Source organism: Taeniopygia guttata, chromosome 5 (genome assembly GCF_048771995.1).
Source record: "Taeniopygia guttata chromosome 5, bTaeGut7.mat, whole genome shotgun sequence".
In the NCBI taxonomy this organism is placed as follows: domain Eukaryota; kingdom Metazoa; phylum Chordata; class Aves; order Passeriformes; family Estrildidae; genus Taeniopygia; species Taeniopygia guttata.
This window is the reverse complement of record NC_133030.1, coordinates 23,773,724-23,800,563: the sequence shown is the minus strand read 5'-3', so window position 1 is coordinate 23,800,563 and position 26,840 is coordinate 23,773,724.

Genomic DNA, 26,840 nt, shown 5'->3' with positions numbered 1-26,840 from the left:
GTCTGCTACAAACAGTTAGTTCCACCATGGAAATGTATTTATCAGGTTATATTTTTCAGCTACAGAAGCACATTATTAGCAAAGATAAAATCTGTAGAGATAAATGTTATAAAGGTAGTGTCTTTTGTAGTTTTTTAAGTGTTAAATATAACTATAGAACCTTCTGTCTTTTGCAGTCATTGACTGATATACTCAGTTTATTGAAAATGTATATATGAGAAATCAATGCTGCCAAAATATTATTAGATTTCTATCCCTGTTTCCTAATTCTAGTTTTCCAAAAGGCTTATCAAATGAAACATTATGGCATATTTAATGATTGAACTTAATTTGCCTGATGAATGCATTCAAATTTTTTCCTCTCAGTTTTCCTGCATTAATTCTGGTGTAGTATTGTTGCAGAAAGGTTGTGATTATCAGGAGTTTAGCTACTAAAACATTGCCTACAAGAATTAACCCTTTTGCTTTTTGAAGTCATATGTAGTTTCTGTGGATGCACAAGGAAAAATGTTATTATATATGACACACGCTGATCCAAAATGTCTGCACAAAAAACGTTAAGCTCTGCTTTAGTTGGCCTGAGCAGATAAAGGAAGTTCAATTTTGTTTGACTGAGTTCCTTCCTAGAACAGTACTCTGTAAAAGCCTTGTAGAATTTCACTTACCAAGGAAAACAACAAGATTTGCTGAATGATTTGAAGTGCATTGTCAGGATGATACTTCCCCCAGTCAAATCCACCCCAATGTCTTTAGGGTACTCTAAATTTGGAGAGGTAAAGAGAGACAAGCAAGGACGGGTAGCTCTTGTGGCCTTCATGAAGGAATAGCTCTTGACTTTTGAACTGGTCCCATTGATCTAAGACTGTGGGAAGAATCAGCTTGGAAGCTCACTGGACCACATCTTCTGTGACTGACACTTCAAAGAAGAGTTTAAGTACAGTTCTTCATCCTTGTTGGTTCTACATTTACAAAAATATAGAAAAATAAATCCTTAAAAATGAGGATTTAAAATAAGACTCAAGTTTCATGAATCCATTTTTCTGGCACAAGTTCAATGAATTGAGTTTTATGAAAACTTCAAGAAGAATGAAAATGGAGGTCAAGGTTCATTTTTAATGCATCCCTCTGTGTAGCTTTCCCAGTCTCTGCAGTCTCTACTACATAAAAATCCCAAACAATTCTTCGGGTTTCTGAGATGTGATGACCTTCTTTCTTTTACCTTTGTTCTGTATAACTACAAGTGAATTCCAGAATGTCATCAGCCCCATAGCTCATAATTATTTCAGCACAAATCCTCGAAGACTAAGTATCATGCCTCATGGTACAATGCTTAATTGTGGATGCTTACCTAAATCACACTTGATAAAATGATACAAATTTTGATGCATCTAACTTGATAAAATTAACATCCGACTTATTAGAAGTCTGATATATGTATAAAGTAAAAATATTTCTTAAAAGTAGAGCAATATCAGTAATTTTGTGCTGGATTTTTAGAAATGTAGGAAGTCATTTGTCCTCCCTATAGTCAGGCTCAGAGACTATGACAGGCCTGGGAACAGTACCAAATCTTCCCATATATGATCTCTGTGGCAATATTGCTTTTCCTTGCATGCTCTGTAGTGTTCTCAGGCTCTTGGTCTTCAAGAAACAGTGGGCGAGACCTTTCAGAGTGTAATTATAAATAGAATAGAGTGTTATAAGTATGTGATACAGTTATTTTCTCTTTTGGTAATCTGTCTTCCATTACTAATTGTAAGAAATGAGGAAAAAAAAATCAATTTGAAAGACATGTTTCATTATAAAGTTTGCTTTCTTTTTACTTCTCTTAATACTAAACTTTAAAATGAAAGGTCACTTCAATATTAAAAAAAAAACAAAAAGAGAAATCTTGTTCCAAAAAGATTAGAATGAAACAATTTCTCTTATGAAGAATGTTTTTTCACTTTTCCTTAAGAAAATGCCAATCAATTTGGTATATTCATGCTAAAGGTTGGGGAGTTTTAACAAAGAAAATACTTTCTAGAAGAAAAAAATTCACCAGGTCTAATGAAGGTTTTGTGTTTGAGACATGGATAGAAAACTCAATAATTCATGAAGTAAAATAAGACCCAGTTAATTGTAACTTAGTGGCTTTGCCCTTCAAATCTAACAGAAGGAAACTTGTTCAGTCACAAAGTCAGATGATTCAAACATACACTATCAAGTATATACATGGATAAGGAATAGGTGCTTTGGACAGGGTTGTTTTTGACCATAAATCTACTTTCAGACTACTCTCCAGGACAGCTACCAGTTAAAGCACTCTTATCAGTTCAGCTGAGCAAAAGGTAGCTGTAGGCTGGGGGTGTCAGAACAATCTCATTTCAGGTAGTGATTTTTATACAATTCTCAGATTGTGCTACATGACACTGCAGCATTATATAAATGAATAAATGTAAAGTATCTGTTACTTGCTCTAAGTGAAAGTTAGGAATAGCAAGTTATGAACAGGAACATACAAACTCCTTTACAATAAGCAGAGGTTTGCCATGGATCTCTGGGGACCTCTGTGCATCGAGGGACAGCTGTTTATTATGGCAGAGTTCATAGTGAGGGGCCTTTGCTCATCTGCAGCTGAAGGTGTTGGTCCTGGCGAGAGTATGGAGAGGCTTTTTTCCTTGCCTAAATAAAAAAAGCCCTTTTCTCTGGGAGAAAAGCAGGGGTAGCACTAGTGCCGGTGTGGATTTTGGACTTAGTGGTGTCAGTATGGCTTTGGGAGAACAGAGGATGGGCTATTTTGGAAGGACCATTGGTTTAGATATAGACAAAGACCACAGTGCTCTACTCAAGTAGATCATGGATGACTTTATAGGCCTCGGGGTAGCCAGTGGAGGGAACAAACCTTATTTAGGGATATTTTTGGTTGTAGCCTTTCTTCAGACAATTTCAGAACTTCCCATGAAATCTTACCGTGAAAAACTCCCTAGGGAACCATAAGAAGTACAGCCAGTGAAAAAGCTGCAGAAGAAACACAGCAGATCAAACTTTCTGCCAGGCTGGTCAACTGACCATCAGTTTTCGTGTCTCCCAGAGGTTGTCTTTTTCTAATAAAAATGAATATGTACTAGAGGAGAATTTCAGAACCAAAGACTGCACTTAAAAAAAAGAGTTTGTAAGACCCCTAGTACCTTGTGAAACAACTTTTCTTTCTCAGAGACAGATGGTGTCCAATATGAGCTCCTGTATTCATCTGCCCTATGATGACAGCTGAGAGAAGTCATTCATGCAAAAAGATGATAGCACTTAACAAGCAAAATCTGTAGTTTATTAATAATTAAAAATTATTCCCATGTTTTCTTACTGATTGAATATTTAATCATTTGTTCAGTCAATACCAATGTCTCATTTATTATTCATTAAAGATAAATACTTTGTAGTGCTTCTGGATTGAAATGTGTTACGCCAGGATTATTAAGAGCACCCAGAGTTGATTTATTATTTAGAAATCGATTAAACTTTTGTACAGAATTTAATGACTTAAATAACCTTTCAGATTTTTAAAGTTGATAATAAGTTTTATTTAAAAATCAGTTATGTGAACACAAGCAGTGATGGTGAAAAAATAAACTCTCAGACCTGAGTTTAACAAGTAGACTGAGATGGTCTGGGACAGAAACACATCGCTAATATCAGACCTTCCTCACACAGCCAGAATGACTTCATTCTATTTTTAACGTAAAAGTACAACACTACATGCTGCGCCATAAGCTTGCCACCACTTAGTCTTCTGAGGAATCATCAGAACTCCACTCCATCCTCTCATTTTTACCTCCTTCATATTTTGTTACTTGACCTTTTTTAAAGGACTTATGTATGATTTATGGCAGTTTTGCTGTAGCTCTTCTTCTTCATCTGTATCCTGAATAAAGCCAAAGATCAGGAAAGGAGAGTTTCATCTCTTCACATCCTCTCAGTGGTAACTTACCACCTGAGGAGTATAAGGAGATGAGACCCTTCTTTCTTCTCTGCAAGTGGACAGTCAGCCTAGCAAAAGGTCTACTATCTCTCTCTTTAAAAAAGGTTTCTGACTTGATTCATAGTGACTCACTACTTAGTGAAACCAGTCTTCAAAATGAAAAGACTCTGATTTTTACAACTCCTTAATTGCTAGGGCAAAGCTGGAGACTGCAGCCCTGGTGAAGAAATTGAATTTACTTGAGGAGACAGAGTCTCCTCAATGTCATATCTGAGTGGATCAAATAACAGCTAGCTATTGTTTATACCTTTAGATTAGAGTGGCTATATACACTGTGCAAAAATTGTGGAAAAAAAGGAACAGATCCATTTATTAGTTTGTCATAAATAAACAAAAAGCCTCTTGAGGTAGTAACAGAAAAACTGAAGGTGTTTCTCTTTTTATTTTTCTTTTCAAGCTTTCTATTCTATTGGAACTCTTTTTCCTTCTTCCAAATAATGCATACTTTCTGACCTCACTAAAAGATTTTTTTTTTCTGGTCATTCTTTTCTCAAACTTGGGAAAAAGCTTGAAAGAATCCAGCTACCCAGAAATGTCTATTGTATAGTCTTACAGACTTTAAGAGCACGGAAGGGGCTGCCATATGGTTTCTTTTTTCCTCCAGCAAGCCACAATTCCTGAAGTACCTTTGTTTTGCCACGTTTCTCAGTTAGGCACATGCAGACATTGGTGTTGGATGGAAAAGCAGACACCAGAGGAGAGATCATAGCTATTCCCTTCAACCCCCTCAGTTCAATGGAGGCAGTATTTATTAAAATTTAGATAAATTCTCTCCCATTCTGGTTTATCTGTACTCAAGAAGAATAGGAAGCACTTATGCAACTCCTAGGTAGACTTCCTCCTCTCAAAAGCAGATCTTGGTTTTGTCCAAGTGTACATATTGCTGAGATTACAGGCATGCATGTTTCCCATGCACATTTCCCATGTGCGTTTCCCATGTACTTTTCAGAGAAGGATGATATTTCTCTGCACATTTTCTGTGCAGATTCACTCCTATTTCATAAAGAGTGAATGTAAATATCAGAGAGAACAGGCAGAAAGGTTTTAAAACAATTGTTGAAAAAGTGCCAAAGTTGTTTTTTTAGCAAAGTAAGGGTCTCCTGCGTTCAGTGCAGATGTGGCTGTAGCTGAGGACCAGAGCTGGCAGGAGTGAGGGAGGCTGCTTCATTATAGAAAGACTTGGTGAAGAAGAGAGGCTTGAGGAAAAGGAAGTTTTGTATGTAGCCTTTGGCTGCATCCTAACAAGCTAGACAACTAACAGAGTGCCCTGACATGGGAAGGACTAACATCTAATCTGTCATATAAGAGACAAGTTAACATAACTCAGATTCTTTGTGTGTCCACAAAGGCTCCTGAGAGCATTTCCTCATTAAAAGAGAAGGATAGAGACAAAGTGTAAATATCACCACTTTTCTGTAGTTCTACCTGAGATTGGTTTTATTGAATCAAAGCCCTTTTTTCCCATAGATTTAGATGGGTGGAAAGGGAGTGTGTCTGGGCTGAGAAAGGCTGCTCAGTGTTGCTGTGAGACACTGTAGGACTGAATAGAGTAAGATGAAATTCAGGAAGAAATGTGATTCAGGGGTGAACAGAGGATGAAAGTGTTGTTCTGGGGAGGTCTTCAATAGACAAACTTACTAATAGTTATAAATGCAAAATATCTGTCAGCACATTTCTAAACACATTGTAATTAAGAGTAGATTATTTGTGTCAAACTCTATAATTAATTTCTGCATGTTGTAATTATAGAAACGAGAAGAAAATTGATAGATTACAATATAATTAACATAAAAAATTACTAGAAAAGACATAAGAAAAACACTTTTGAGTACTTCAGGAAAATTTTTGGGGTTAGGTAAAGAATTTTGACTCCTTTTTAATTTTTAGTGTTAACTCCTCACTGACAAAATTATTTCTGTGTTCCAAAACAATTTGAAATGTTCCCAGTGTGCTGCTTAATACAGTATATCAGAAAGAATAAGAGTCACTCAAAAGACAGGACTTTGAAACTTTTAAATATGACTTTAAAGTAGCTTTTAGTGAAGAAGATGTAACCAGCTAGGAAGAAAGGAAAAAGAATTTAAAATAAATAAATCTTTGGAGATGTGGAGTGGATTGTGTGCTGTAGAAGATTCTGGTAACTTGAAAGCTTTGCACTTACAGAGACCCATCTTAAAAATTAATCACATCAAGAGAAACACTTTCATCTGAAAATGACTTTGCTGGGCCTATTTGTAACAGACTTCATGGATCAAATTCATTGAAAATATAGTTAATGAGATTTTCAGTGGGACTCAGAGCCAGTAGAGAACCTGAAACTCATTTAAAGTCTTTTATATGTTTTAGTTGGAATATCTTTTAATGTTCTGTTAAAAAGAGATGTGTTTCTATCAGTTTATACCTAATCAGATCATTGGTGTGAAGAGTTTAGGGCTTTGTACTCTGTGGTATTTATTTTGCTTTTATGTATATTGAGAGGAGTGTAATTCCATTAAACAAACAAAAAAAAAAGGTACTAAAAATGCATTTTTTACATTTTTAGAAACAAGAAAGTAAAGCAACAAAACCATCCTTCTCTTAATAGTATGAACTGCTTTCAGTTTGTGGGTACATCAGAATCTAACATATTATGATTTGTATGTATATCTCAAAGATTTTCAGATTACATGATGTGACTAATTTAGTATTGATGTTGAACATCTATTGTGACTTCATGCAGATCAGTAAACTGCTAGTTTTGGGCATAGTACTTACACTCTTACACTTCTCACGGGTCTTACTGTCTCAAGGGAATATTTTTTCTGGGTTAGAATCTTTATTTTGTTTATGAATCTGAAAATGTAAAAGTTTGTTAAAATTAATTTTTAATATTTAGCATTATGTCTTTGTACCTTACACCTTGTTGTAAAATGCTGAAAAATATTATAGTGGTTTATATATATTTAAATATTTCAATGTAATATATATAATATAATAATATACTACAAATCAGTTAAAAGGTAGCATTAAAACACTGCTGTCTTTCCCTGCCTCCTCCCCACATTTCTATATGACATCTTACCCAAAGCCATGATATGGGAATATGGTGTGATATAAATGGATTTCCTCCCTTCCTTTGTTTTGGTTCTAAAAAGCATCTTCCATTAACTGTGTGGGATTTCAAGTTTGGAGACTGAACATTTTTTGTCCCTATAACCATATTGATCCCTGTGTAGTCCAAAGCCTTAGGAATTATAGTCATAAATTCTATGACAAAAACACTAGTCTTCCAACACTTCCCTCCTATGGAATTGAAAGAAATGGTCAGGACAATGCAAGGATTGAGCTCTTCACATTTGGTGAGTTTCTTTTACTTGACTCTTTCCTGGCAAAGACACTCCCGTAGACACAGCAGTACAAAGAAGGGAAGACTAAAGGAAATGGATTTTATTGTTGGCTTAAGCTACTAGAAGGTATTTTTCAGTTCTGAGGCAGGGATTTTATTCTCCTAAAGGAGACAATGTTTAGATGTCCAGTCGACTCAAACATGCTGAATAATTGATAATTCCTATCATGACCTGTGAAAAAGACCTTGCAGAGAATGTTTTTTATGACTGATAATGGAAAAAATGGACCACAGTCCTAGGTCTTCTTCCAGCTTTAGTTGGAAATCTGTAAGAAACCAAAAGACAATAGAGTATGCAGTTTCACAATTCTGCCTAAGGCAAGTTGCTTATTAATTAAAGTGTCATAATCCATCAGAAATACTTGACCACAGTATGAAAGGGCCAGACTGTAATCTTTTGAAGTCTGGGGAATTAATGCCTTTGACAAATTCATTTTTAAAAAGTAATTTTTTGTTTGTTATCTTTTTCTGAATTTGTTTCCACATTCTTAAATTATAACCAAGTTGCCAGGAGACTATTCTTCAGTCGGGAATAACCAGCTGACAGTTTTATGTCTCTAAGACCACAGAAAGGCTTAACTAGGAAAGATATTATCCTATATTTTTAAAAATTATATATATATATGTATGTATATACAAACACATAGACACATATCTGTGTATGTATATATATATATATGTGTGTGTGTGTGTGTGTGAGATTTATGGATTTCTGGTAGTGAATTTGCATTTAACCTCTAAAGGCTTTAGGGTTTGTGTTTGTGTCACTTGATTCTCCCATGACACATAGCATTAAAGTAACTTGACTTGGGTATGGATCAGTCCCAGTAGAAAACATACCTAATGAACAAGTTAAAATGAAAACTTCTCTAGCAGCTTGCTACTAGAGCATTCAGGCATACGGGGGTATGACTTGGCATCAGATGTCAAAACTTTCCATTTTGTGATAACACTGAAGACTTTCCAGAAAATACTGTGCCTCATCCAGTTCTAGGCCATGCTGGCAAAGAGAAAATTGATTTTCAATACTACAATTATGCCTATCTTCACACATGGAATCCAAGGGATGAAGTCTCCTTTAAAGAGAGCGTTCTCTAAAGTTTGTGAGTAAAAACTATGGTAAGACAGATATTAGATTTTGCATTTCAGAAGTGTTAGATGGACAAACAGGAAATATTACAACAGAGGACGGTTTTAACAGAAACTGTATTTCAGCAACAAGCCTTGATGCCCAGTTACATACCAAGGCCTGCTCTAGGTATGACCACCTCAGTTATTATACACCAGTGCTTAGGTGATCTTGGGCCTGGATGCCTTGCTTAGGAGGTAAGGTGTTGCCGATGTCCAGCCTTCCCAAATCCCAGCAAGAGCTTCGGACTGTGCTAACCTCTGTAGGGATGTGAAAAGCACATCTGTTAATTGTCTTTTGACAGTTGCACATTAGCTGTGATGAGGTTTTGTTTATAGCCTTCCTAATATAATGGGTTGGATGTTACCCTAGTGTTTATGTTGTTATAGCATGGACTTGTAGTTATAAATTTACATTTCCTTCCTTCGCAGGCAGTTGCTGGCAGTATAATGTCAGGTGGAATCTAATTGAAAAAAAAATTCACCTCAAGTGACTTTTTTTTTAATAAATCAAAATATACATTTAGAAATAAATATTCGTAAAGCTGCATTAGTTCACAGAAGACCTGCTTATTAAAAGTTAAACATCAATAAAAAACTTATTTAACAGAAGTACTTTGAGAACTATATCTGATTTGACTCTATATCAGCAATGGATGTTCTGATGTTGCTAGACACTTATTTTTGATTGTGTATTAAATTTTCTTTACAGATGTCCAATCCGTCCTACTGCAAGTTTGACATCAGTAGAAGTCATGGAGACTCAAGCAGGTTACTTGTCATTTCTCACTGTATGAAGTAAGAATTATATCTTTACTTTTCCAAACATATACAAGAGCTCTATCAAAATTATCTCTGAAGGGCTGCTGTGAATACTACAGCAGACAAATACACATGACTTAGGAGAAATCCTACAGTTATGAGAATCCCATGCCAATTTAATGAAGTTGCTGATACGTTCTGGCACAGTTTGAGATACTTGTCTAAATCAAGCTGCTGTGGATTTTCTCATGACTCTGTTCATTGTTGATTTACCCTTAAATTTAAATGGAGCTTTTGTTAAGAGTGATTCGAATCACCGTTTTTTTACTGTTCCCATATTTTTCTAATAAAAGAATAGTTGTTAATTATTGTAGTTGAAATGTCATTTTTGGTATCAGGTGGTTTTTTTTGCTCCCTTTACTTTTTTTTCTTATCACCACTGATGCCATTTCAGTTGACAGTTCCTCTATACTTTTGCTAATGCTGCCAAAGTCCAGTGAATGCACTAGCTAAGTACCAAAAACCTTCTTTCACAAGGGGCTACCTCTGACAGTGAAATCCCCAACTGATGCCCCACACAACTGGCTGCTTCAAGCACGCTAGGTGTATTAAATGGTGTAAAATAGTATGGTCCAAATCTGTTGGAGTTTGAGGGCTTGTACCTTTTTTTTCTTTAATATATTTTGATCCTTAGGAAGCGAAGCTCTGGTCTATTGATGTAATGAAAACTAATTTCTCTCCTGCAAGCACTTTCATTCAAGTCATAAACAACCTCCACATGACACTTTTGGGTCTTACCCAGCTCCTGTTTAAAATATATCTAAAAGGTGCTTAGCACATCATGGCTGACATTATGCTGAGGTGATTTCACTACCAACTTGGGAGCTACTTTCATATTACTGCCCATCTGTACCCAGTCTCGTACTAAAGATCTTGTTGAAAGCTTACATTTTGTGGATTGCATATTGCTGAATGAATTTGGAATGCAACAGGCACCTTCTACATTTATTTTTAAAGGCTACAGTCAATTCCTCTGATCTTATGGGTGATGTTAATATTTCTTCCTATGCTGAAAAAAATGAGAAGCTCCCAATATTAGCAACTTAAACTAATGTGAACACTAGACTTCATAGGTAGCTTTGGCAGGAAACCAGAAATTCAGCTTGTCTGGAAGTCCTCACATTTTGTAAATAATTTTTGTCTTCAACCAAGTGGAAAAGATGACATTTAATAGACAAGTTTTTGGGTTTTTCCAGAGAATAAAAAAAAATCCCAAAAATTGAAGTACTTTGTTTCAATTGTGTAGACAAAACACACCAAACAATATAAACAGATGAGAAGTCAACGTAGGATGAAACAATACTGAATTAAATCCTGCATTATAACTTTGAATTTTTTAAGAAAATATTTTGGAATGTTTCCAGCATGTGCACATTATTGTGAAATAGTTTTCCCCGTGAAGCAGCACTGTCCCAACAGGATACTATTTTTCGTATCCTCTCTCTATCTAATTTCCCTAAAAATATCTCTACAATAAAAATAATGTAATAGCTAAATAAAAAATGGTTGCCGTCTATGAATGGGGTTTTTTTAAGAGATAGGAAAATGCTAAACAATGTTTATTTTAAAAAGTTTTTATACATTTTTCATACTAGAAAATAATTTCCTCATTAATGTTCTCATAATTGCAAATATTATTCACCCGATCATTTTGAAATATAGGCACACAACAATTGAAAATATCAACAAAAAGTTTAAACTGAATTCAAGATGAATGATGGCCTATCTCTTGTTCAGAGAGATATCCTGAACAAGATATCCCATTCAAAAAATCATACAAGACATTATTTCTCTTTCTTGAATGAGTCAGAGTGTTTAAATGTATGTTAACTGTTGCTTTTAAAATGAGTTTAACAAAATCTCATTTGCATTTTCATTTAAACATAAGATAATTATTCAGACTTCAAATGTTGTTTTACAACATTTGTGATAGCAGAGCATGAGTTCCTGAAATACATAGAATATAATTAAAGAAATTTCAAATGCAATCAAATTGAAATTTATACTAAGTTAACCACAAACATAATTGCAGAAAAATTCCTAGTTTCAGCTTGAAAAATTTGAAGGTCAGTTTCTAATTTGATGGTAACTTTCTGGTATACATTCTAGAGAATATCTGAAGGTATTTTATTTTGGAATAGGTAGTTCATAGTTATTTTGTAGTTTCAGACTGAATTCCTGTATTCATTTTTCCAGAAAATATCCCAAACTTATGCCCATGGTTGACTCTGATAGGAGAAATTAGAAAAAGGTCAATACTCCTCTTTTTTTCCATCATTATCTTTATGAAGAAGTGTCACTCTGAAGTGGCACACATATACAATGTGAAGACTAGAAATGCTGTAAAGATGAGTCTTATGTTATGTAACATCTGGCCTGAAAATTATTTCTATAGCCTTCATTATATGGCTATTTTGCAGATCCATAAATTGAATCCCAGCATAGGACAATTATTTCCAAATGAGGCATCTAAATTTCTGGTGACTAAAGAGAGTTATTTGGTTTCCCCACAGTTCCAAAGTCAGTGCTATGGATGAGAACATATTTCCTTTTCAGCTTGGTAGCTCAGTTCTGGCAATCTTTTGACACATAGTGATGTTTAGTATTTGGATAGGAGCACCTTGCTCATCTATGGTGATTGCTTATCAAAGTCACAGATAAACTGAAATCTTAACTCTGACGTTACTCATAGGAATTCATGCCATTGATTTCAAGAGAGCTGGTATTGACACTGCTTTCTCCATCCATTGAAAAGAAAAATTTCAATTCTGAGTTCAAATCAGCTACTGTTACATATATTTCTAGTACTATTTAAGGGACAAAGCTAAAAGAATACCTTCCCCCCCCCCCCCCACCCCGCCATATTCAAAATTATGAGCACCAAACTAGTTCTCAGAATCAGGCACTCCTTTGGGTTGGAAGGGACTTCCTGAGGTCTCAAGTCAAGCCTTCTGTTCAGAGCAGTTTAACACTGGGCATAAACTATGTTCCTAATGGTCTTGTTCATTTATGTCTGGTTGACCTACAAGACAGAAATTGCATTATATCCTCACAGTGTTGTTTTTTTTTTTTTTTCTGAAACAGTTATATGGGAGAACATCTGAACATCTATTCTACTTGGCTGGCTGATTCATACCCAGAGTATGATGCTATGGTAAGCCAAAATATTTCAGCATAAAGTTGGTATCCTGAGGAGCAGGATTTAGAGCAGAAATACCATACAGTGGAGCTGGACAAGAATAGCTGGTCGAACATTGATGGTTTCATAAAGACTTGAAATTTATACTTCCACAAATTGAAAGGGAAAATGAGACTAGGAAAACTGAAAAGTCCTTAGGCTTTGAGACTTTATAAAATTTCTTGCAAAATTTGGGTTTATAAAACTCTTCCTACTGGAGTTAGTATTTATTACACAATGATAGTTATTTGTTATTTTCAGTCACTTCATGAAAATATTTGTAATTTTCATTTCTTGTCTGATAAAAAAAATATACAATTTATGGGTCAAAATGAACACTGGATATTTGCATCACTTGCTTCTGGACCACTTGCTTTCCATGTCAATGAATGAAGCTGAAGTCTTCTGTCTAGCTCAGCTGTCTTCAGGTAAGACTGTGTGGAGGGCTGATTGGTTGTAGCAGGAGAACCTAACATTTCTCCATTGGAGTATAGAGTAAATATCACCTCAGAATTTCTTTTGCTTTGTGTCAGATGTAGTATGAGTTGTAAGTTATATTTCTGAAATAACATATAGGAATGCCAGTGTAGGAGGTTCTTTGACATCTTTATCTGGTACCAAAATAATATTGCCCAAATGTGTTGCAATTTATGATAGAGAAAGTGTCATAAATCAACATGTAAGATGCTGGTTAGAATTGAACATTTTTGTTACAAGATATCAGGTTGTATCATATTGATTTTCTGTGTGTGTGCCATGTAAGACAATTCTTGGTCTGTTTTCTGTTGTATGGATTTGAATTAGAACACATAAGAATGCATATTCAGCAAAGACTATTTCTCTGTATTTCACCTTCAGAAATACGGGTGCTTCACCATTTAAACTGGTCAAAAGAACCTTGAAATAATCTTTTTATGATGGCTAAGTTACATTAATTTTAACTTTCCTATTCAGCCAATATTCTAAGAGGCTGAATAGGTCCTATTTGGATATTTCAACTGTCATGTTAAAGCTACTAAAATTAATATTTCAGTCTCTAGAGAGAGATTGAAAGGGAGATTGGAGGGGTTTGAATGGTCGAAACATGGAGCTAGAAAGAAGTCCTTTCCAAATATAATTTTGGTTGTCACTGCCCTCCTATCTGTGATATATTTATGCATCACTAGTCTGAAATTCTTAAGATCCAGATCTTAACTATGAGCTTGTTAATATATGCACCTGTCATTCTCTCAGTGTGAGTGGCCTTTATCGAAATGCTGGTGATATAATGGTGTCTCACAGCTGTGTCTGGGGGAAAATTCAGGCATCTTTACAGTGTGTTTGAGTTGGAGTTTTAATCTCCTCAGATTTTTATCTAAGGTCAGGTTCCAGTCTCATTCCCTGTAACTCAGGTGAAAAAATGTCTGGGGCTGAATGCAGAAATCAATATCTTTAATGTTATCCATGTAAAACAAGGGTCAAATTTGTTTACAGAATGAAGGTTTAGTTAAATAAAAGAGGATTTCAATTTCATCCTTATTTGATATGGGCTTTTTTTCTTTTTTTTTTTTTTTTTCTTAAAAGGCAATCAATCTTCAAGTAAAAAATAAAAAGAAAAACTCTGTCTATGCTTGCTTGTATATTCATAAGCAGACTTAAATAATTTAGTAAGAGCTTAATCCTTTTCATTTTTAAATACATTACATTAATCCATTTATATGAGATCATTATTTCTGCCTCTTCTGTGAGGCAGATATTCATACCTAACAGAGTCTTTTCAGTGGAAAGAAAAAAAGAAAAAGAAGAGAAAAAGATGACAAGCTTCCACTAGTAACAATAAATACAAGGTTTGTTCCCATGACAGTTTGCATGCTGGTAGCTTCTTCCCCATCTCACAGATGGCTAATACTAGTCCACAATCTGAAGCCAAGGTCAGTTTCAGTTTTCTTACGTAACACTGCCAACTCAGGTTTGGCTTTCTATGCTTTGCCCTCTGTTCAGCCCCAAGCACCCCTTGCTCTTGGTGGTTCTTCCCTTCACCTAAACTGTCCATTAAGGGAGCACCTTAGTCCAATGCAGGAGTATATTTATGTTCCACAGCTCTCACTTCAGAAAGTTTGCAGATATCTTGCCCAGATAACATACAAGATGGTATTTCTAATCTTTAAGAGCCCATTACAGTAAATTCATCCTAAATCCTTTCCAAAGGCCAGACTAACTTCGAAGTCTCTCAGGAACTATGTGTGCCCTTTGCAGATCAGGCTTTTTGTGTTCCCACAATGTGTAATTAAGCTGAAGCATTGCTTAGAACAGGGCACTGTGGATGCTTAAATATTTACATAGTGTCAAAAAGCAATTAGACAAATTAGAATGGAAAATAGATCCATGAGGGTGTTATTAACTACAGAGATAACACTTTTGGTTCAGGAAATCACAAAGCCACAAACCCTTGCAGCTGGGAAAGCATATCAGAGAGCCACCACTGTGTGACCTCTAGGCAGGCACTCGCATATGGCCATCTCCCATAGCAGGATGCCAGGCTAGATGAACTTTTATACTGGTCTGCTGCAGCCACTTATCCAGACAAAAGCCAATAAAACTTCCCCTAATGGAAGGTTAGATCTGTTTCTTTGTAGTCAATGACAACTTTGCTGGAGCCAAAAAGCTGCTGGGGCCATTCCATCTGAGCTGATCCCAGATCTGACAGTGTTGAAGATACTTGCTGTAAGAGTGTGGCTAATCTGTGAAGAAATGGGTATGTATAGTGGTGGTCATTTCTATACTATTGGATGTATAAATTGAAAACACACGATAAAATTTAATTAAATTTTATTAATGACAAAAGGGCCATAGTTGGCTGATGCTCATAAACATGAATAAAATGTCTGGAAGGCTTCAGACTGTTCATAAGAGCTTTATAAAGAACAAGTGATTCTCTTCGTCACTCACATAGTGAAAAGAAAGTTTGCTAACTGATAAAGTTTCTGGGATTTGTCTTGTCTCTTATAACAATAGCAATATGTGAAAGGAGGCTGACTAGGATATAGGAAAATACTCACCTGTTCAAATACCTGTATCATGATAAATGAATTAATTTGTACTTAGATTCACTGCATTAGCTCAATTTCTATAGCTCCTTTCATCCAAATGTGTATTTCCTAAGTGCCATTCAGATTTATTCAATGGATATAGAAACAAGGGACAGAAAATACTGACATTTCTTTAGCAGTACAAAGCAACTCGACCTAAATCTGCAGGGCAGGAGGAGACTTGTTAATATTCATTGTTCACACATAGATAACATCTCCACTGAATCAAGAGCTGTCTGCCCACATGTTTCTGCAGTGAAATTTGGAGTTACATCAGCAGCTAGTTCTGCCCACAGTCCCAAAAGCAGCACAGAAGTGCGAGCTGATGGAAGAATACAGGTGTTACTGATGCAAAATTTAAGGAATGATTAGAAGATTCCCAAATGACTGGGAAAACAATTACCGAGACCATCAGCCTCCATGCTTAAGGGCATTTAAATTGCCACCGAATAGCTCAGGAAAGATTTACATATGTTATGCTACAAGGCTACTCCAGTTGAATTTTCTTCTGCTTTCCACTGAAGCATTAGATAAAGGACAATCTGTCTGCCAAAACAGTTGAATAATTTATTTCACAGAGGCATTTGCTTACAGAATTCATTCATTATATTTACGTAGGGTATTCTCATAGACTCATAGTGTCTAAGTTAATTGGTCTTTCTATATCTATACAAACCTGATAAACAACTCTAAAAATGCACAGAAATACAATTTAAAATTCTCCCCAGTAGCTAGTTATGCTGCATATTTTATTTAATCTCTTTGCAGGTTTTTTTCCAGCATTAGGGTACCTACAAGTGTCATAAAAGGACACTGTAGGGCTGGTTAGCCAGGAAACAAATGTCATGGCACTATCTGTAAAAGGTTTTACCCACTTAAGAGTGCAGCGGGGAAATTGTAGAACAAGAGGTAGGCTCATGAATTAAAATTATGTGTATTATTTCATCATTTCCATTGCTGTTAGCATGATCACAGTTGGTGGTCCTAAAATTAAGATGTTTTTTTCGTGCACTTAATTTTAAAGGATGAAAACATTCTACTTAATTTCACCAACAAAAACAAATTTCAAAATTTAATGTTCTCTTATTAAATTCTTTCATTTAAAAACCTATTTCTTTAAAGATTATTGTGAAAGATAATGTGTTTTATTACAATTCTAAGCTAATACTATTTGGAACTGTTGTATAAACACTGGCATAATAATATTTGTTTTGCTTGCAGGGTTTGGCTAGAGAAAAATGGTACATTTGCTAGATGCTTTATAGCAAGAAATAGGTATTATCAATATTTGCATACTATCTTTCACTAATTTCTCTTGGTTTGTAGCTGGCCCCATTTACAGTAGAGATTATGTGCTGAAAGACAGGGACCACCGATCCATTGCAAAGATTGCTTACATTCCAGACTGTTCCAGTCAGTTTCATTATGTTCCTGTTAAACTGCTTTTCATATTTTTCTGAGTACTGAGATGAAAACCTCTAAAGACATTAGAGATTACATGCTTTTGTTAAACATGAGTTGTCCTCCATACTGCTGGACTTTGGACCCCTAGAGAGCCATGCTGGGTTATTAAGATCACTTTTGACCTTGATACAGCAGGGTGTTGCACTGTCTCAAAAGGTAAAAGCCATCCTTGACCTTGAAAGCCAGGGGCAGTGATCCAATGGGAAAAGCACCTTTATTTCTGGAATTCAGTGGAGTATTGGAAGTTTGGTTATTTGTTTGGGTTTTTTGTTTTGGTTTGGTTTTGTTTTTAAGGATTTAAATAATGTAACTTAACTGTAATAAACAGAAACAAAATCGTAACTTAAAAACTGTGAAGTAGCCTGTTTCTTTAAAGATTATGTGAAAAGTGGTAATTTTTAGTGCAATTCTATATACAAGGTTTATGTTAGAAGTACTGAGAGGAAAGAAACTAGGTTTTATCTATATTAGTTCATCACCTCTTCCCAACAGGAAACAGACAGGTCAGATGTCAATGAAAATGAAAGCTGTTTCAATTTTTGAGCCGTCATTGACCAAGGCTGGTTATTATCTCCCCGAGATCTGTTCAGTGCATCCACTGGGTCAGATCCTACCTGTCTCTCCAGTTCTAGTTGCATCAAAGTATTACAAAACTATGTTAACATTTAGTATGCTCAGGCATGAAAGTTTGAAGTTAAGCGGCTAAATTTGAGCAATACAGCTGCCTGTCTGAAAATTATTTCCAAATTCAATTTACAGAGTGTTGTATGTAAGGCATGTCCATACTACAGATTTTATTTTATTTTGCCTTTAGCATGTCTGCACTGCACCTGATGACAAACAAATTTTGAAAAACTGTATGACTTGTCATTGGTCCCCACTGCAAGGAGATTTTCAGCACAAATATAATGCCCTTCCTCACCAGCCTCATAAGACCTTCATCATTACATGAAGAAATAACTATGTGAGCATCCACATGGGTGTTTATACAATGTTGTTTGGTGATATTCCTGCACAGTCTCAGCAACACAATCAGGGAAGTGCTTCATGGCTTTCTGTGATGAAATCACAGTTAGCAGGAGATGGAAAGATACAGCCTTAAGGAAGGACATGTTATACATCCTAAATATAATATTTATTTTAAGACTCTCTGGAAGGTGAACAGAGATGCTAGTGTGTTGTGTTTCTAGGACAGAGACAAAAGCTGCTGATGGGATCATATTAACTCTGTGTACGTAGTATTTCTCATAAGAGAGATAGGTTTTATGAAGGAAATATAGCTTTTACTACAGTGCTGGAGCTTACCAGCACTCCATTTATCTGTTATAGATTATGGATTCAGACCAAGTAAGGACTTGGATTACTCTTTTCTCAAGTAACCCAGCCTGACGACAGAGAAGTTATCCAGGAAGAAGTTGGGATGATTTCATATGCCAAATGTTCAGTGAGCAGACTGGCATAAGATATCTTAGTACTAAAGGATATGCGAAAGTGTAGAGGGATGCAAACCTAGAGAGAATTCCAGTGTGATTCTGTAGGATGCTAGACTTGCCCCACTATATCCTTACATGAAAATGAATGGTAAAATGAGTTACTTAGAAAGGACAGTGATAGGATAACTTACCACTTACAAGATTAGAAAATACATAAGCTTTTCTGTTTGCTTGCTTTTTTAGATATTACTCAAAAATATATAAATATTTTTTCCTTATGATCTCTGCTCTGCAGAGTGATTCAAACTACCTGAAGTTAAAGGAGCCAGCAGGTGCACACCAAAGGTTCTGCCTAAAGGCAATCGAATATACACATACACTTTTCAGATATATATGTAATAATATTAGAATACTGAAAGGCAGCAATTTTTTAAGCAGTTTTGTCTTTGTTACAGTACACAGGAAGTTACTGTGTACTGCATATTCTGTGACTCGTTATTGACCTATCTTTTAGAGAGGCTTTGAGAAGTCAGAATGGCTACAATTGTACCTTCCAACCTTCAGTGAAAATGTCATTGCTGATTTGCTTTGCAAGCCTGAGAACAGCTCTCTGTTGAATGCTAAAGAGCCACAAGCCTTAAGAAATTGAGATATTTGACGCTGTCTCAAAAACATGCTGACCAAGACATATTTTGCAGGGGAAAATATAAAGGATTTCAGACTTCTGTATCCAAAAGATGGTACTCTTCACAGTCTATGCAGTCTATTGTAGAGAATTGTATGTTTTATCCCCAAAAATGCTTTTGTTCTAAGCAAAAAATATTTTGCCTAGGGTGGGGACAATTTAGCCAGATTACAATTGTGTAGTCCCGAATGGAGCAAGTTTGCAGAGGACAAATAAAATCAGACCTTCTGAGCTTGGTACAAACTGGTTTCACAGGACTATAACCAAAGACTCAGATAAGAAAGCAAGACTCTGGTGATCAAACCCCCAGATACGAGTACTAATTAGAAACTGAAGGAAAAGACTCCATCAAAAAATTAGAAGAGATTTTGTTAGAGAGACTAGGAGGGACACAAAGCTGTTGACTGCTTAAATGATCAGTATTTTGAAGAAAAACTGTTTCTGTCTCATATATTTTTGTCTTTCTTTAACTCAGAAGAAGGTATGTGTTTTTCTCTCATTCTGCTTTAGATGCTTACTTCACCTTGTTAAAGGTGAGTATACTGATATGGATGTTGGAAAGATAGGTGTTACCATATGTGACAATTGCCTTTTGTCAGTATGAGGCATTGGACTTGCTTGAAGAATAGCAGGAGTTCTGGAAGGGAATGGGCAGCCAATTTACCTTTCAGGGTCCCTGAAGGGAACCCTGCTGAAAACATTAAAAGTGGCTGACTTTTCAGGCTGTGTGGTGTCATGTCCATGCATACATCTAAGGTTTGCCAGGAGACCAGATACAGAATCTTGAATTTCTTTATGTGCACAGATGTGTATTACCTGGTTAACAAAAATGAAACTTTTTCCTTAGTTTAGAGGATACAGAATGTCTCTATACCTAAGAAACATTAAAAATCATGGCACATTTTCTATTTAGTTATCTGACTTTAAGTCTTCAAATTGAATGTGAATATGATATTTTTAATCTTGTTACAGGTCAGGAATTTAATGCATTGACTTTGCCACAGGTCAAGATTTCAATGCATTAACCCAGGTGTGTTTAGGAGACCTTATGTGACAACACATGGTTCATGGCTCTCTAAAGACAGTCTTACCAGATTCTGGTTGCCAAAACACAAATGTTGCATCTTGTATTGTGTTTGGAATAACCTTTTGTGCTTGTTCAGGGATGGGAATGGAACAGTGGAAATTCTGCCACAGTATTTCATATTTAGAATTAAATCATGGCACAGAGGAAACACAGAATATAATTGTGATAGAGCAAAAATAAAAGCTATAAAAATTTAAGAGCAATTTTTTTCTGTCCTGAATGTTAAAGTAATGCAGTTATTACAGACCTGGAATCAGGGACATACTTTTCCTCATCTATTCAAAAATTATATATAGCTCAGGGAACCTCCCTGAATAATTATTCAGGAAGCTTGGGGAATTTAAAACCTAAATAGCAATGCTTGGTAAAATGATTAGAAGAATTAGGGTCAGTCAGCAAGGTGAGTGTTGACAAAGGCAACAACAACAACTCCAACAGTGGCTACAGTAAGTTCCGAGCACTAGAATGAGCTGGGTAGGGAGCAACTAGAGGCTGAGAAACAGCTGAGAGACCTAAGTCACCACACTTGAGCCACACAGGATCACCTGGAAGAAGCAATGGCAGTCAGTGACTTCCCACTGCAGGGAACAGAGGCACCCACCTGCCCACCTAACCTCTGTCCTGAGAAGTTTGTTGCCTGCCAGGGGCTTGAATCAGAGAAGTCACGGAAAGACTGCCAAGGCTTCTCAACACATCTGGCTATTACCCCCTGTAAGTCTTTCGTGTAGGCACTGGTGAAAACAAGGGTAAATTTGAAACCATCATACATGGTTTCAGAGCTCTTGAGACACTGGACAATGATCTGTGTGCTGAGGTATTCTCCTCGGTACTGCCAGTTACGGTAAATGTTGAGGGAAAAACTGATTTCCCAAATAAATGACCGGCTATGGTGTTGACAATAGGGTCTTGGTTTCCATAACCATGGGACCCTGTCTGCTGGCAGTTGACAGGGAGAGATGAGATCTACCTCACTCCTGTCATTATCCAAACATAAGCAAGAAATATACAGGAGGTGAAAGCAGGGTCAGCCCACTCATGATGAATATTGCAAAACCAGGAGGAGGGGGCCATACCCCAGAGGGCTGTGCAGCTCTTTAGAGGGAAACTGATGTGCTGGAGAGATGGGCAGGGGGGAGTCTTCTGAAATTCAACAAAGACAAATGCAGGGTCTTCCACCTGGGGAGGAATGGCTCCAGGCACCAGCACAGGCTTGGGGAATCTCCTGAAAAGCAACTCTGTGGAAAAGGACCTGGGGGTCCTGGTGGCAACAAGCTGTCCATGACCAGCAGTGCTCTTGTGGCCAAGAAGAACAATGAGATCCTGAGCTGCATTAGGAAGAGCTTTGCCAGCAGGTCATGGGAGATGATCCAGCCCCTCTACTCAGCTCTGGTGAGGCCTCATCTTTGTCCGGTTCTGGACTCCTCAGTACAAGAGAGACATGGAGCATCTGGAGTGGGTCTAGTGGAGGGCTATGAAGATGATGAGGGGGTTGGAGCTCAGGAGGACACACTGAGGGAACTATGCCTGTTTGGCCTCCAGAAGAGATGACTGAGAGGGTCCTCATAAGTGTCTATATGAAGGAAGGGTATCAAGAGAATGGATCAGGCTCTTCTTGATGGTGCTGAGCAATAGGACAAGAGGCAAAAAGCAGAAACTGATGACAGGAAATTCCATCTGAAATGAGGAAAATCTTTACTGTGTGGGTGACCATGCACTGGAACAAATTCCCCAGATAGGGTATGGAGTCTTCCTCATTGGAAATATTACACAGTCCAGTGCAATGAGCCATAGGATGGCCCTGTTTGAGCAGGGAGGTTGGACCAGATGACCCCTGTGGTCACTTCCAACCTGACACATTTTGTGATTAATATCTCGACGTATCCTGGGCCTGGGAGGAAGTAAAGGAGGGCTGTTGAAAGACTAATGGATTTGAAAGGAAGAAAGTATGAAAGCAATGGATGTTATGATTCAACTGGGTTACAGAAAGACTTTCATCTAAGAGTAAAGACTTCATATGTGTGGTGCAAGAGAATTTTAATTTAAAAAGGAGAAAAGAAAAAATTTGGAACCATATTGTTAGGCAAAAATACATACATGGATAAAGTACTGGTGCATAGCTCAGTAGAACTTGATGACTGTTCAGTATTCATAAGCAATTAATTTCTGCTAGTAGCTTTAAAATGCTTATTTCATGTTCCTAGACATATATGCCAGCTCTTCAGTTCTGTGCCTAACTGACCAAAGTTATAATATTTTCCTTTCAGCTAAGGCAAATTTTATATGGAAAAATGCAAATGCAAGAATTTCATGCCCCAGGCCTGAATTTTAAGTCCAACCAACTCTCTCTTGCCCCTTCACAGCACATCACAGTAGATTTTACATGCAAATGTTCGAAACAGTGCAGCTTCGGTCCCCCTCTGGTGGGAATGAGCAAAACTGCAAACGGCACAAAAGGGTTTTGTAGCTAATGGTCAGATCAACAGCCTTGGAAATGAACTCTTTTGCTCCTTTTCTGAACCCTTGCCTCATGCATTTTGTTTTGTGCTAGCTGTGTTTTTTCTTTATTCCCAGTGTTATAAAGCTGCTCTGAAAAAAGAGACACCAGAAAAAAAAAAAAAAAAAAAGCTTATGGTATGCAACAATGACAGAGGAGATGTGTTTCTATGTTGTTATTCCAATGACCTGTGGAAAGCAATAAAGAATGCTTTCTCCTCGAATTTGCCAGGTATGAACTAGGCATCTTATGGTTTCATGAACCATAGGAACAGGCAAGAATGAACTCTTAGATTGTTTTAATAGGAGTTTCCATTATCAACTCCATGTATAAGATACAATCCTTTGCCTTTACCTTAAAAAGGCTGGTAGAAATTTGTATATTTAGCTGTAGAAAGTGCACATATGGACCAATTTCAAAAATACAAACTCTTTTTCCTTTCATAAGTTTTCACAAAAAGGTAAAATAAGAGAAGTGTGATAAGATCCAATTAAAATTTGCAAATTTTTAAAGATGTTCTAGCAAAGAACAGAGAAATTTCTGTTCTTACTTCTTGACAATGAAGATTTTAAAGAATAAGGATGTAGACTGAACACAGAAACATTTGTTCATCTTGAGATTATACAAAGCAATACTGCAATAATACCTCTTAGTTTTATACATCTTCCTTTATAGGACCCATATTCCTTAATAGAAAATTATATGTAATACAAGAGAAACATGCAAAATGAATTTAAAACTTCTTTATTATGTGGAGGTTTTGCAGAAAATAATGTCTACCTCATTCTTGAATTTTCAAAGTACTTTATCTTCCCTGTGTCTAGAAGTAAAGATTTTAATCTTGTGTGAAACTAAAGTTGAAATGTCATTTTCTTTTTTTCTGAAAATTGGAGCAGAGCTCTAATCCAGAGTCTTGACAGTGAATAATGCTCCATGAATTCCCTGATCATATTGTAGACTTGTGAAACTCAATGACAGACACAAACTATTGAAAAAACAAACCTACCCCCCAAATTCAAACTTAATAACTTTTCTACTTCTAAAATTATTTTTTAATATTCTAAACTTACAACATCACTTTCAGAAAAAATTCAGACTACTGTTAAATCCCAAAAATGTTTTTGTCTGCCTTTGCCTATCTCTGTAGCACTGCAGGTATAGTTATTTAAAACTGATCTTAAAAATTTACATTATAGTTAAAAAAAATCTAAAACAATAAAAGAATTCAAATGGATATTATTCCATGGCTAGAGAAACATGGCAAAAATTATATTAACACCACATTTTCAGGAAAGAGGCAGCAGAACACAATTTTGTCAGAAGGGCAAATAAAAGAAATTTCAGAGAAAACAAAACAATAGATGCTAGGCATAAAAAAAGTTAAGTGATATTAAGAGAAGGTTAAAAAAAACCCAATCACTATATGGTTAGGGTTTGAATAATATATCAGGAAACATTTTGTAAAAATACTCTAATGGCAGAAGACACTGAATACCTGGAAAAGCTACATCAGGCAAGTGAGTAGAAATTCTAGTTGATAGAATTAAGTAACAGTAGAAACTTAGTTTTTCCTTTAGCATCTAGGCTTTTGAAATAGGCTCAAGTTTCTAAGCCCATCAAGAACCTACATAAGAGGTGGAATACTTTGAGAGTTAGAAAAGTGCCTGCCTTTAAGTAGATTTAATGAACAAGAAATTGAGCTGAACAGAAGTTTTGTGCTCTTGAAAACTAAAAGCCCAAGGGTTTTGTGGCATCTACACATAGACATAAAAAAGTTTATATCGAGAATATCTGTTCTTCTTTTATGAGTGATAAAATGCACATAAAAGGAGACTTTTGATGACCTTTGGTGATACTCTAACAATCATAGGGTAAAGCAAACAGAAAAACAGAAAACACAGCAAAGAACCATGGACAGAGTAACAGAAGGATGGTAATCTGGTCCAGTGGTAAAGTAAAAGAACTTCTGAAAGCTCTTGTTTTGATAGAAGGAGCAAATATATTGTCTGTTTCTTTCTATGATCAGACTCATGGCCTCTGCAAATAAACAGGATTGCATCAATGAAATATACAATGCTAAATCAGTGTTTTCTCCAAAGATAAAAGACTAAAAAAATCTGAATTGTTACAGTTTTGTCTATCAAGCGGTAATGATATTTTTCTCAGTGTGCAATAGAATTCATGTAGTTACTTTTTTAGTGCAGCTGTCATGTCAGAATCTTCTGCTTTTAGAAGAAATATTCACCACAGAGAATATATGGGGCTTTGGTGTTTATAAAACCTAAAGTAGCAGTTTCTCCAGAAATAAAAAGAAAGATTATTTCTCAGCTGCAGAAATTTCACAGCCAGAAAGAAAAGTGAAGGCAGTTGGAAAGCTGTATGACAGGGAGGAATCACAGAATCACATAATAGTTTGGGTTGAAAGGGATCTTAAAGATCACCTGTTCCAACACATTTGCCATGGGCAGGGAACCTTCCACTAGACAAGATTACACAAATTTCCATCAGCCAGACCTACAACAGTTCCAGGAATGGAACTATTCCACCACATCTCTGGGCAACCTGTTCCAGTGCTTCACCATCCTCACAATGAAGAATTTCTTCCTAATATCTAGTATCTACTTTCAGCTTAAAGCCATTCCCTTCTGTCCTGTCACTATGTGCCCTTCTGAAAAGTCCCTCTCCAGATCTCTTTTAGGTCTCCTTTAGGTACTGGAAGGCACTCTATGGTCTCCCAGGCTGAACAACCCCAACTCTGTCAGCTGGAGTCCTGTCTTCACAGCAGAGTTGCTAGAGCCCTCTGATCACCTTTGTGGCCTCCTTTGGGCTCACTGCAGCAGGTCTCATCCTTCTTATGCTGGGGACCACAGAGCTGGATGTGTCGCTCCAGATGGGGCATCAGGAGAGCAGTGGGGAGGGGGACAACCCCTTCCCTCTGCCCATGCTGCTTTTGATGCAGGCAAGGACACAGGTGCTTCTGGGCTGACATTGCTGGATCATGTTGAGTTTCACATCAATCACTACCTGTGGGAGGATGGATTGTGAGAGAATAGAGATAGTGCTGAAGGCAATCTTACCCCTAAGGAGTTGCAGCTGTACTAATTACAAAAGAGTAGGAACAGCCTTGCCTTTAATAGGGCACAGCTGTGTCCAATAAAGATGTCCAATAAGGATGGGTGTTATAAAAGAGTGGGTCAGCTAGTTGAGTTGGAGTTAGCTGTGTGAAGCAAGGTTCAGGTGGTTGTGCTAGGGTGTAAGGGTTAGTATGTACTGCTAGGGATAGATGGGGTTAGGTGGTTGTGATAGGGACAGGTAGAAGTCAGCTGGCTGTGTGGAAGAAAGAGAAAAGGAGTCAGAGTTGAGCGAAGCTGCCCCTGGGAACTCACAGAGAGAAGGCATGAAATCTTGCAGTAAGATAATAAACTAACAGTGGCAGTCAGTTCCTATCCAGCATCGATTGGTGCCAAGCACCGACACCAACAGTTGGTGGCCTGTATGGGGGTGGATCCTAACAACTACCCTGCCCCAAGTCAGTCTTTATTCTCGAGGCTTCTTTCATATATCCGTGTTTGGAATTGCCCTGACCTGGGTGCACTACCTTGCACTTGGCCTTGTTAAACTACTTGAAGTTTACACAGGCTCAGCTCAAGTCTGCTGAGATCCATCTGGATGGTATCCAGAAGGGAGTGCTGTCCTAATCTAAATGCAGATGGGTATGGCTATGGAGCTGTGCAGCTATCTCTATTTCAAGAAATACCCAAATATGTAGGTTGCAGCTTGGCCTCTTGCCCCTCACCCTAGCTCTGACACTAGGCTGTGTTTGATGATATTTTTTTAAAAACTCAAACATATAATTTATTCCTAGTTACATTGATCCATGTGTTAGTTTTCCCCATTGCAAATGGTGCATTATGAAAGGTCCCAAGAATAATGACTGTTTTGGGAGTTATTGATCTCAGACTACTTCTTAGCATACAATACAGAATTGTTCTGCCTAAATATTTTCTCAGTGTTTTCTGATTCTGATATAATAAAAATTATTCTGAGCTAGCTACATATTTACTTAATATTTAAGTAA